A 12,825-nucleotide genomic window follows, 5' to 3' on the forward strand; every position below is an offset into this window, starting at 1 on the left:
GTGCGCATCAATTCAACTCCGACAGCGGGAGCCGGGGAAAATAGACCGTAAGGGCCCATCGACCCTACCAGCAAAATACAGTGCTGGTGCAGATGCTGCAGAGCGTGATCACAGTAAGCAGACTCACAACCCTCGCGAATCTGCCGCAGCGTTGAGTGGAAGAGGGCCCAAAGCACAACAGGACCCCAGGCTAGACAAATATGCCTACATGAAGGATTCCTCCGGAACGCTGGCTAGTATTTGACCTCCCGACGCATCAGAGGGCACAGAGGAGGTGACCCTCCAAGATGTAATGGTCGCCCTAAGGACAATGCAGTCCTCGATGGGCACGATCTCCACGGATATCTCCGTAATGCGGGCGGACTTTGCTAAAATATCGGACTGACTGGTGGAGGCTGAGAAGACAACGGCGGGGCTCTCGACGGACACGCAACACTGCAGCAGCAAGTGCAGAGGCTAGAAGAGGACAACAAAATGATGAAGGCCAAACTGGACGACCAAGAAGGCCGCTGCTGGCAAAATAATGTGCGCCTCGTAGGAGCGCCGGAAAATGCAGGCGGACCAGCCCTAGATCTTTTTGTAGAAGATCTGATCCAGAACCAACTGCAGCCAAGGGGGCTCTCTAATTATTTTTCCGTAGAAAGAGTGCACCGTGTACCAGGTGGCAAACCACGTCCGGGAACACCCCCGCTGTCGATATTGGCGTGAATTTTCAATTTTCGAGATCGCGATGCAATCCTGCAGGCTGCACGCACTGCACCACCAATAAAGGTTGATAACTCGGAAGTCTCCTTCTATCCTGATTATACCTTAGCCGTCACACAACAAAGACGCAGTTTCACGGAGGTTAAGAAAGAACTGCGTGTCAGGGAGCTGAAGTACTCTATGATTTTCCCGGCGAGGCTCCGAGTTGAATCTGAAGGATAGACATTGTTCTTCGAAACACCGGGAGAGGCACTTGACTGGCTAGAGGGATGGAGGCCAGCCAATGGGCCCAAGAACAAGGAGAACACACCCGCTACTCACTGAGAAGACTGAGGGCAGAACCCAATGAGGAGGAATATCGCCGCGAGATTGAGATTATGGACGCCTACAGGACAAACGCAACACAGACAGCAACAGATAATGACCTACTGTGGGGCATCACAAAAAGGCGGATTGGCTATATCCGATCTGTACATCAAATCTTGTCTCTTTCCTATGCAAGAACAACGCAAAATATCTATATATGTAATCCAACTATTGAGTTCAGCCTTGATGTAAAATGCTTTTGCACCTCAATCATTAACAATAGACAGTCTGCCCACCAACGGTGTTACAGAATATCACATTCATAAAAAACAAAAACACCAGTGCACATCATATCAAGTCACTATTATCCCTGTGCCTTCAGCACCATTCTTCAATTTGAATTCTTGGCCAGACACTCCTTCTCAATCCAAGTGAGTCACGTTGTGTAGACAAAATTGGAATTTTTTTTTTTTTAAAACCAAGTGCTTCACAGCCGACGTGCGTTTCACCCTTTGCGGGCTTCCTCAAGGCAGATTTCCAATATGCTCAGCACTGTATATTTCAACGCTTGTCACACTAAACCACTCTTAAAGTGAGCTTCACCCAATTGTATGTTCCAATCTATCCAAACACCAGTAATAGTAGCAGTAGTCCTCATGTATTATCTATTAGGAGCCATGATAAGTTCCATCATAAACGCCGTGAGCTCCTCCGACATACATTTCAGCTACAGAGACCTACTGTGGGGCCCCCATATTTTGGAAGAGGCCCTTTTTTGAACACTGCTGTGCGAGAAGAGACACTGACCACGAAGGGACTGGGTCATGAACATTCGATTACATGAACTTTGATCGGGGGTCGGAGCCCCCGCAGGTAGGATCTAACAGATGGGGACAACACTGGACAGTCAGTTTGTGATGGGAGGGCTTTATGCTGATCATGGAATACTCATCCTTGCGAGTTATGTGGTCTGTTTGGGAATTTAAGCACTCGGCTCAGTTGGGGGGCGGGCAGTTTTAGAACTGCTGGGCAGAGAGGCAGGGTGGGGGGCACAGGTCAGGGAAATCAAGGGAATCGTTTGGTTATGCTTTGTTTTTCTGGTTAACGTATCTCTCCTAAGGAGGTTGATGACAACCGTACATTGTGTTCATGCACACAACACGCACCTCTGCACTGACACTGCCAACATCACTGTAACCACACATCACATAAACTATGACACAACGTGATCCGGGAGCCGACTCTCAGCCGCCACGATCACTGGGCCCTCCCTGTCCGTGATATCGTGGAACGTGAATGGACTGGGGCACAAGATCAAAAGGGGGCTAGTTCTTCAATATCTAAAACGGAAGGGCCCAACGGTAACGTTACTTCAGGAGACACATTTGGTGGGCACGGCCTGTAAAGCGCTGGACCGTTGAGGATTCAAAATGGTAGCCCATGCGGAGTTCACATCTGGGTCCCGGGGGGTTGGTATCCTGGTGCATAAAAACTCTCCCTTGGTGATAAAGAGGACTTGGACTGATGACCAGGGCCGCTTCACCGCATTGTCATGTCAATGGTGAGACGGATGTACAACATGGTCTAGATGTATGCCCCCCCGGGGCTTCATCAGACAGCCTTTCAGGATCTTGGGAGGTTCCTACTGGACCTTCCTGACGGGGAACTGATCGTAGGCGGGGATTTTAACGCAGTGATAGACGCTGTTCAGGACCGAAGTCCGCCCAGAGAAACAAATAGGTCCAATCAGGCCCTGAGGGAATTCCTAGACGCAATCGGACTAACTGACATCTGGAGGGTTAAGCACCCTACCGAACACCAGTACACCTTTCACTCTGGAGTACACAACTGTCTTTCCCGAATAGACTACATACTCACTCTAACGATAACCCCGGAAAGGGTAAGCAAGGTGGAACACTTACCAAGAGGCATCTCAGACCACTCACCAATAGAATTCATATACAACGCACAGATTCCTGGCAGGAAAAGAATGTTCCCACTCTACCCGGGTGATTTGAAGGACCTTAACAATTGCCAAGGCCCTAGCGAAATCCACTGAAATCCACTGAACAATACTTTGCCGAAAACACACAATCAGTGGAATCACCGGTCATTTTATGGGAGGCATACAAGTCAGTAATTAGGGGTCAAGCCATCTCGGTCATTACCAGACACAAACAAAAACATAGGAAGAATCTAGACACCCTAGAAGAAGCAGTTCAGAGGGCGAGGTGGCACATGCCACAAATCCTACTGACGTTAGCAACCCAAGAATTTAGGGCTTAAGCATGGGAAACAGCAAAAACCAAACACTCCAATACCCTACATAAACTGTATGAATTGGGTGATAAGACTGGAAGAATGCTTGCGTGGTTGGAAAGACGAGAGAAGGAGAATAGATGGATTGCCCAACTGATGTTAGATGATGTAACGACTGATCCCCAACTCATAGTAGAGGAGCTAGCAACCTATTATGAAAAGGTTTATACACCGCGTGCCACTGCCACAAAGGAGGAAAAAAAACAGTTCCTCCGAGGTATAAAAATGCCTACACTACCACCAAGAGCTGGAAGCAGACTTTACGGCTGAGGAATTGAGGGTGGCACTGACAGCGCTTCACACGGGAAAGGCAATGGGGCCTAATGGTTTGCCGGTAGAACTATACAACAAAGTGGCAGGGAAAATCACTCCCGATCTCCTCAATATGTACAATGAAAGTCTACAACAGGGAATGTTACCAAAAGACCAAAGATTGGCCACGATTGTGACAAATCACAAACCAGGTAAACCTGCGATGGTTAGCTCTTCCTACCGCCCAATATCCCTAATAAACGCAGAAGCCAAGATAATGGCCAAAGCACTCCGATTGCAGCCACACCTTAAAACACTGATTCACCCAGATCAGTCTGGATTTAATGCGGGGCGCAACACCTCCCTTAATTTCCGACGCTTACATGGAGTTCTGGCTCGGATACCAATGATCCAAGAAGATGCGGCCATCCTCTCATTGGATGCCACAATGGCGTTTGACCTAGTGGAACGGCCGTTTCTGTTCGCAGTACTCCGAAAGATGAGGTTTGGCCCAAAGTGCTGCGAGTGGATCAAATTATTATACACAGCGCCGTTAGCGCAGGTGGTAGCAAATGGGTGTACATCGCAAGTGTTTACATTGGGGAGGGGGACGAGAAAGGGTTGTCTGCTGTCTCCGCTCCACTTCGCACTAATACTGGAACCACTTGCAGCATGGGTACAGCAGGATTTGTCGATCCGTGGGATAAAATGGGAGGCGGACTGGGAAGACCGGATTTCGCTTTACGCGGATGACGTGTTAATATACTAAACGTCCCCGGCAAGATCCTTGGTATTCTTGCTGGACATCTTTACAGCATACGGGACAGTATCAGGATACACTATTAATTGGACAAAATCACTGCTCTATGTGTTACATGGTCCTACTCACAGGCTTCCCCGAGGTAGTGAGTTACAAATCGCGACCAAAGGATTTAAATATTTAGGAATATATGTTACCCCACAGGAAACTATTTTCATAGAGGAAAACCTGATGAGGCCGCTGGGAAAATTCCGGGCAGATGTTAAACACTGAAGATCCCTTCCATTGACGTTACTGGGGAAGGCGGCACTTTTCAAAATGCTGGCATTGCCTAGGTTCCTCTAGGCCCTTCAGAATACCCCATTTCCAGTCCCCCCTCTTACTTTAACGCAATTAGAGCCGAAGTATCCACACTGCTGTGGGACGGGAAACCTGCCCGCATAGCAGAGCACAAATTAGTGCGTAGCTGGTACGATGGGGGAATCGCATTACCAAATATTAAATTATACCATTGGCCTCACAATTAGTGGTGATCAACCAGTGGCTACATGTCCCGCAGGATTAACCAGCATTCAGAATAAACAGGTGCCTCCTGCCTGTAGATCGTCATATGAAAGCACTTTATACCAATAAGAGACGAAGCACACTCGCGGCGCACACAATAAAAATATGGCACACAGCACAAAGAGCACTGGGCTGGGAAGGAGTACTGACACAAGCCACCCTACTCTGGGAGACTCGACGTTTGGGCACCTTGGCCAACACTAAGGGCTTTAGACAATGGGACCTCATTGGTATTACAAAAATAGGTGATCTATGGGTGAAGGGGCAGGTCCTTCTCTTTGCAACACTGCGGGAAAAATACGGAATGGCGGAGACAGAACTCTATCGCTATATTCAAATTAGACACGCGCTCGGTATCGCTATCCCCCCGGATACCCAATTAGCTGAGACTTCACCCTTAGAAGACAGACTCCTCACGGACTATATGGACAAAAAGGCCATCTCCCAGATGCATCGTAAGATGGTTAATAACCAACCAGACCCCAGAGTGACACTGAAAGAGAGATGGCAGGCAGACTTAAGGGACATGGAGGAGTCAGACTGGATGGATGTACTAGCGCCGACCCGGGAGGCTGCGATACCATCTAGGCTAAAACTCATATCGTATGTATTATCCACGCACCACATTACACAAGCTTGGACATACCCTCGATCCACTCTGCCTCAGAGGTTGTGGGCATACTGGAACATTTTATCATATAATATGGTACTGCCCATGTATACAATCCTATTGGGAATGGTTGATGTCTGAGATCTCTGAGGTGGGGGGGGCAGAAGTCCCGCTAGATCCCAGGTGCTGCCTCCTGAATGTTTGGCAACCTACTGATTTAAATTTGGCGCTACAGAACTGGTTCACTGTAGGGACAACGATCGCCAAGCGAAATATAGCCAAAAACTGGGGGTCTGGGGTGCTACCTACACACCAACAATGGAAAAAAGACATGGGTGTCGCAATGGTGGCTGAAAGGGCGGTTTACACCCATAGGGGGTGACCCAAAAAATGGTCCACAATATGGGGAAAGTGGAATGAATTCCGGGGGAATATATGTGAGCCTCCACAAACTGACTCAACCCCCGAAGCAAGCCAGTGAATTTAGGAAGGGCCATGTATGGTGAAATGTGGATATGGATAAAGGAGGTTGGCAATGGGAGGGATGATATGATGGTAGTATTACCTGTTGTGGTGAAGGTTTCTAAGATATGATGCATTTGTCATGTGTGCCATACGATATGATATGTACAACTTAACTTCGGATGGAGATGTTTAGTGTTTATTGTTCATATGGATCGAAATGACAACGCAATAACTATAAAATGTTAACAAAAAAAGAAACTTTTTCCATTTCCAGCTTGACCACTGACATACATTCGGATAGGTTTAAATGATGTGCATTTGCATTCTTTCTTTTCATGAAGAAATCCATGGTCAATTTGTTGTCTCACTTGCTTATAGATTTCTTTCTGTTCAACATTTTGGGGCATATCATCAACGGCCAGCGAAAATGATCGCTGGGCCTGTTTAGCGTTCACAAAATTAACGCTGCTTATCACCGGATTCTATCGCCCGGCGAGCGCATTATCAACAATGCGCATCACCGAGATGATAGAAATCCCAGCAATAGCGGCGATAGTGGGCAATATCGCAGGATTACCTGCGATAAAAAGACATCAATATTTAAAACATTGGCGAGATGTGGACTCAGCATGACGATCCACCTCCCATGTTAAACATGGCTAAGTCAAAAAATTAGCAGGCGTAAAGAACAGGCGATATAGCCGGTTAGCGCTACTTTTAATGTCGCTAGGCCGGTTAGCGATTCCCTTGTTTATAGGGAGATCCTTTGTTAGCGATTATTTTTTCCGTATTTTTTAGGGGAACGCCTACTCGCATCTCATTAACGTTGCGAGGCGAGGCCAAAAGAAAATGTGAGCTAAAGCACAGATTCACGTGTTAGTGTGTCCATGCTGATAGGGTGATAAAATTATCGCCGGTTTTTGTCCAAAAACAGATGCAAAAGCGGCGATAATTCTAACGGCGGCCCTTGATGATATGCCCCTTAGTTTTTCTTCCAAGTTTCCAAAGTCCATATTATCTTCTTGAGCTTGATGCATTGCTATTTCCACTTCATTCATTGTGATTGCCACTTCATTTTAAAGAATTGGTTGTCCTAGTGGATCTTGACTCAGTGGAGCTGAACTTTGACTGTCTTGAGAACTTTCTCTAGCAATCTCAGCTGCAATAGTAGATTCTTGATCAATTTCATCATTCAACATTTTGAGATAATTTGGAAAAACAGTACATTCTATGGTATATTTACAAGCATTGAAGGAATCTTCATAGCTCTGAAAATCTCCAAGTAATTCCAATTCTGTATGCCACGGTTTGAAGAGTTGCAAAAGTGCTAAATAGTAAAATTCCCCTTTGTCCGGAGTAACACAACTCATTGTTCTGTGATTAATCAAATTTCCTTTCCTTTGTTTCACCAAACATCCTTCGTAACAAATCACTGCATATTTTCCTTCATTTATGTTTTCTGTAGTATTCCGTTTAAAAGTGTAATATTGCAGCACTTCATAAAGACATATCGCCTCAAGATGATGACTTCTATTTGGATAATATGTGTCCAACATGTTTGTTTTGACAATATCTGTGCATTTTGGTTCTTTTTCTGCTAAATATTCAATTTCTTGTACAGATCACTCGATTTCGCATTGCAGCAAGACCTAGACTCACCCAAATGATTCTTCTAGATTTTGAGTGTATGATAACCGATCTGAGCATTCATACGCTCCATTTTCTTGATGGGATAACATCTTCAAACTGAAACTGTACAATTTTTCACTAAGACTCTTCTCGTGAGAAATGTCTTCCCACATTTCTTTCAACTCCGTCTTTTCTGATTTTGTAATATAGGATGTCACATACCGGGCAACAGCAATGGAATTATCTGCAACATATTGAATATCCATATTAGCATTTCACATTGAGAAATAACTGGATTATAATCATTGACATCTTTTGATTCTTCATTTCTTCTCAAATTGTATGTATTTTTAGGAGATTTTCTAGCAATGGTATGTATCACAACTGTTTACTCTTCCTTTGGATATTACAGGATATGGAAATCCAAACGATATTTAGTATAAAACTTTTCCTTAGACTTATACTTCCATCAACAGTATTTTCCAAATCGATGACTTTGGAATCATAAGACTTGTTGCCTTAAAGTTTTTACATCTGTTCATTTTGGTGTAGCAATGTGGCATATTCTTCAATAAAAGACATAACTGTTATCCGAATCTGTTCTGAATGTAGGTGCATCCTTGATCCAATACAACATATGTATATGAGGAGCAACTCTAGCTTGATACTTCTTTCTCCCCAAAAAATCCACAACTTTTCCAAAAGGAGGATTCTTTTTATTGCAGATAAAAGACATCATAGCTTCAAACCTATGATTGAAATATCTGCGTACATTAACAGGATCCAAAGAGAACAATTCTCCAGGTGTCTTGTATTCAATATTTTTTAGAATTTGCCCCTCGAAGGAATTTAAGTAAATCTTCCCAAGAGTACTCAGCACAGCCTAGAGTAAGAAACCATGTAGGAGTTCCTAAGTTCCTTAGCATACATTTAAGTTCTCCATGACGACGATACCAGTACTCATTAGTACCACGCTGACATGCCATCAAATTAATCCGCTGAAATTCTAAGTGATCGTCTCTCTGATGTACTTTATCCATAAATTCCTTTGCAGAAACATTTTGAAGATATACTCCTGTTTTTAATATGTTTTAACTGCATATGAAAGTCAAGACAAGTCACTCTCAAACAAAAGATGAAATATATATGGGATACATTGTCGAAATCTTGGATCTTCTGCATACAATCTTGTTGCCCGATATTCAGATGCAGGAATCTGCATGATCATTCATCATATCGTCCACCTTTTCCAGTTGGGAACAGCTGCGGAAAACAATGAGCTTCTAAACTTATTCCCATACACTCATGGGAGTCCCCTTTGCTTTTTTCATTTGGAATAATTCAATAGTATTACCCATCACTTCTTTCGAATGAAGTGGATGTACACTATAATGTTCATAGATTTCTTCACTTTTGGACATGTACACTTTTTAAATTTGACCACTTGATGTTTCAGTATCATCTCCTAAAAGTATTTCTTCTTCTTTTGTAGTAATCATTGTTTTTTTATCAGATATAATGTTGCCTTTTGCACTTTCAAAACATCCACTAATTGTTGCCAGATTTTCTTACTCCTAGTAGGAACACCATTAACTAGAATAACTAGTGGTTCACTTTCTACATTCTCTACACAAAAAGTTTCAATATTTTTCTTTAACTCTAGAGGTAAATATACTACTCTTCCTTTTAAACCTCTCTGTAAATCTGTAGGTGGCAATTTACCTGTTTTAGGCTCCATACGAACAATAGCTTGAAATGGGTGCACACATTGAATCAGAATAGACTCATACTTATTTAAATCTATCAGTTCTGGAGGAATAGTTACCAACTCTAGATTATTATGGACAGTTCTAGCGGGCATTTTATTCTCATCTAATTTGTTATAACATTATTTACGAATACACCGATCAGAACCCAAATCAAAACAATTCTCTACCAACAAATAAGTTGCAAATTCCTTCCACTTATCATTATTTTCACTTTCACTTTTTAAATACAGATCAACAGTCCTAGTTTGATAGTGAGTTCGCTGGCAACAAATACAAGAATAATTTGGCTTTCACCTGAAATCACCTTAAACTTTGTTATTTGTTCTTCAAAAATTTTTGTTATGGTGTGTTGCACATTCTCTTCAACATTTTCTTCTATTAATGTGTCAGTTTCTGCACTCTCTTGTTCAGGACCAAAGTAATGAAACTCAATTTTATCACAAATCTTCTTCACATATGATACTGACCCACGCAAAAGAGCACTGTTCAACTCATTTAACATGATTGCTGGACTTTTTGCATAATACAATCTTCAGACTAACTTCCGCATTTGAGAATGATGTACCGCTAACCTCCTGAAATGATAAAAAACACTTTGTCATACTTTCTGGAAAGACAAGCCAGAGAATGACCTTGCAAACCGGTATTTTTTCTCACTCTGCAAGGATCTAGTCCTTGCAACGTCTTAATCTTTTTTTTAACACTTGTTTTACTATATTGTAATAAGAAATTGCTTAAAATATCAATAGATTCCTGACGTATACTACTGCAATCCCAAGTATACACAGGGGCTTTGGGACGTTTCCATAGAACTTCATCAGCTATTAGTTCTTCTACATTTCTAGAAACCATCTGCTCTTTCTCAATAGGACAACCATTTTTAACCTCATAAGCTCGACCACTGGTATCAACTGCATGCAATAAATTATTGGTCTGGCTCTCAACTTGAATTGTGTTTCCATTCACCCAAAAAAAATCACAAAACTTTGTCCTGCTAATTACTCTTTTGTTCTTAGTTTTGGCCGTCATAAAATGGATTGGTTTATCTAGTATTTGAATTCTGTTTAAAACTAAAATGAATAATTTCCTTTTTAATTCAAAAGCATTTTTAACAATATTTTCAACTTGCTTCTTCTTTTTATAAAATAGTGGTCTTTTTTTATATCTTTTCACATCTTTCAACAAATTGAAAACAACTTTTGAATGTAATTTCCCATTTTTTCCATTGTTTTTATTCATTTTCTTTTTTCTGGTTGAAGCATTCTTTGTACTTTCCACAATCTTCACACTGTTTCTAGGCTTTGAAAGTTTTGTAATAAATTCTTTCATTCTCTTACCGGAAGACCTTTTCTTTTTCCCCACAATATACTTTTCTATTACTAAACAAACACATTGTATATAAAAACCAGTTAAACAATGAATTTGGTAATCACAATTAATTTTCTGAAGTACACAGGTAACAATTTAATAATTATTACAAACAAAACGTTTTTTACAAATGTATATACAGTAAATGAGTACCTAGATTAGTACTAGATCACAGCAAATTATACCATTGCTTGTGTGAATGGTTGACTCATTCTCCAAGTGCATACACAGTAACTGGGTCCTCATAGTGCTAATAGTTATTATCACAATAAGTTTATAAGCACTTATAAGTCTGCAGAGAGAATATGTTAGGATGATTCTAAGACTGGATACAGACTCACAGTGTGATTGCAGATAGGCAAGACTATTCATTGGACTTTAGAAGGAGAGACTCACTACTCTGTAAAGAATTAGGCAACCACATACATTGTGCTCATTTGACTGTACCATTGCTTTTCTGAATGCCTGACTCATTCTGCAAATACATACACAATAACTGGGTTCTCATAGTGCTAATGGGTATAATCACAGTAAGTTTATAAGCACTTATATGTCTGCAGAGAGATTAAATTAGCACATACTTCTGTTAGGATGATTCTAAGACTAGACACAGACTCACAGTGTGATTGCAGACAGGCAACACTATTCCCTGGACTTTAGTAGGAGACACTCTGTAGTCTGGAATGGATTAGGGGACTGCATACATTGTGCTCATTTGACTTTTCCACTGCTTCTCTGAATGCCTGACTCATTCTACAAGTGCATACACTGTGACTGAGTTCTCATAGTGCTAATACTTATCATCACAATAAGTTTATAAGCACTTATATGTCTGCAGAGAGATTAAATAAGCACATGATTCTGTCAGAATGATTCTAAGACTAGACACAGACTCACAGTGTGATTCTAGACAAGCAAGACTATTCCCTGGACTTTAACAGAATAGACTCACTAGTCTGGAAGGGGTTAGGTGACTGCATACATTTTACACATTTCACTACAGCACTGTGTGTGTGAATACCTGACTGATTCTGCAAATGCATAAGCAGTGACTGGGTTCTAATACCTCTATAACTTGACAGAAGGATAGGTTTTTAAGCAGTTATGTGCCTGCAAAGAGATGAAGTAACCACTTGCTTCTGTCAGAATTGTTGCACAAGTGGACACAGACTCACAGTGTGAATCTCGACAAGCAGGTTTACTCCCTGGACTTTAACAGAAGAGACTCACTAGTTTGAAAGGGGTTAGGTGACTGCATATATTCTATACATTTTACTACAGCACTGCTAGTGTGAATACCTGAAGCATTCTGTGAATGCATACGCAGTGACTGGGTTCTAATACTACTAAAACTTGACAACAGGATAGGTTTTTAAGCAGTTATGTGTCAGGAAAGAGATGAAGTAACCACATGCTTCTGTGACAATGGTTTCATAAGTGGACACAGACTCACAATATGATTTTAGACAAGCAAGACTATTCCCTGAACTTTAGTAGAAGAGACTCACTAGTCTGAGATGGGGTTAGGTGACTGCATACAGTCTACACATTTCACTACAGCACTGCTAGCGTGAATGCCTGAATCATTCTACAAATGCATAGGCAGTGACTGGGTTCTAATACTACTAAAACTTGAAAACAGGATCGGTTTTTAAGCAATTCTCTGCCATCAAAGTGATGAAGTAACCACATGCTTCTGTCAGAATTGTTGCACAAATCGATACAGACTCACAGTGTGATTCTAGACCAGCAAGACTATTCCTCGAACATTAACAGAAGAGGGAGAGCGAGTCACGCCATCGGGCGGAGCCGTGAGGGAAACGGCAGCACTACAACCCCCAGCACTACAACCCCCAGCAGCCTAAGGGGCGCCCGTGACGCGAGGCAAGCGCACGGAGGCGCTTGAAGAGCAGACGCGCCCTCTCGCCCCGCGAGTCGTGTGCGGGAGGTGCCAGGGAGAAGCCCGGGACAAGGGCGGGGCCATCTGCGGCCATCAGAGGCCTGAGGAGGCCGGGCCTGGCCATCCCCCCTTGAATTTGAACTCTAACCGGAGGGGAACGGACTTAATGGACCTAAGG

Source organism: Lissotriton helveticus, chromosome 6 (genome assembly GCF_964261635.1).
Source record: "Lissotriton helveticus chromosome 6, aLisHel1.1, whole genome shotgun sequence".
Lineage (NCBI taxonomy): Eukaryota > Metazoa > Chordata > Amphibia > Caudata > Salamandridae > Lissotriton > Lissotriton helveticus.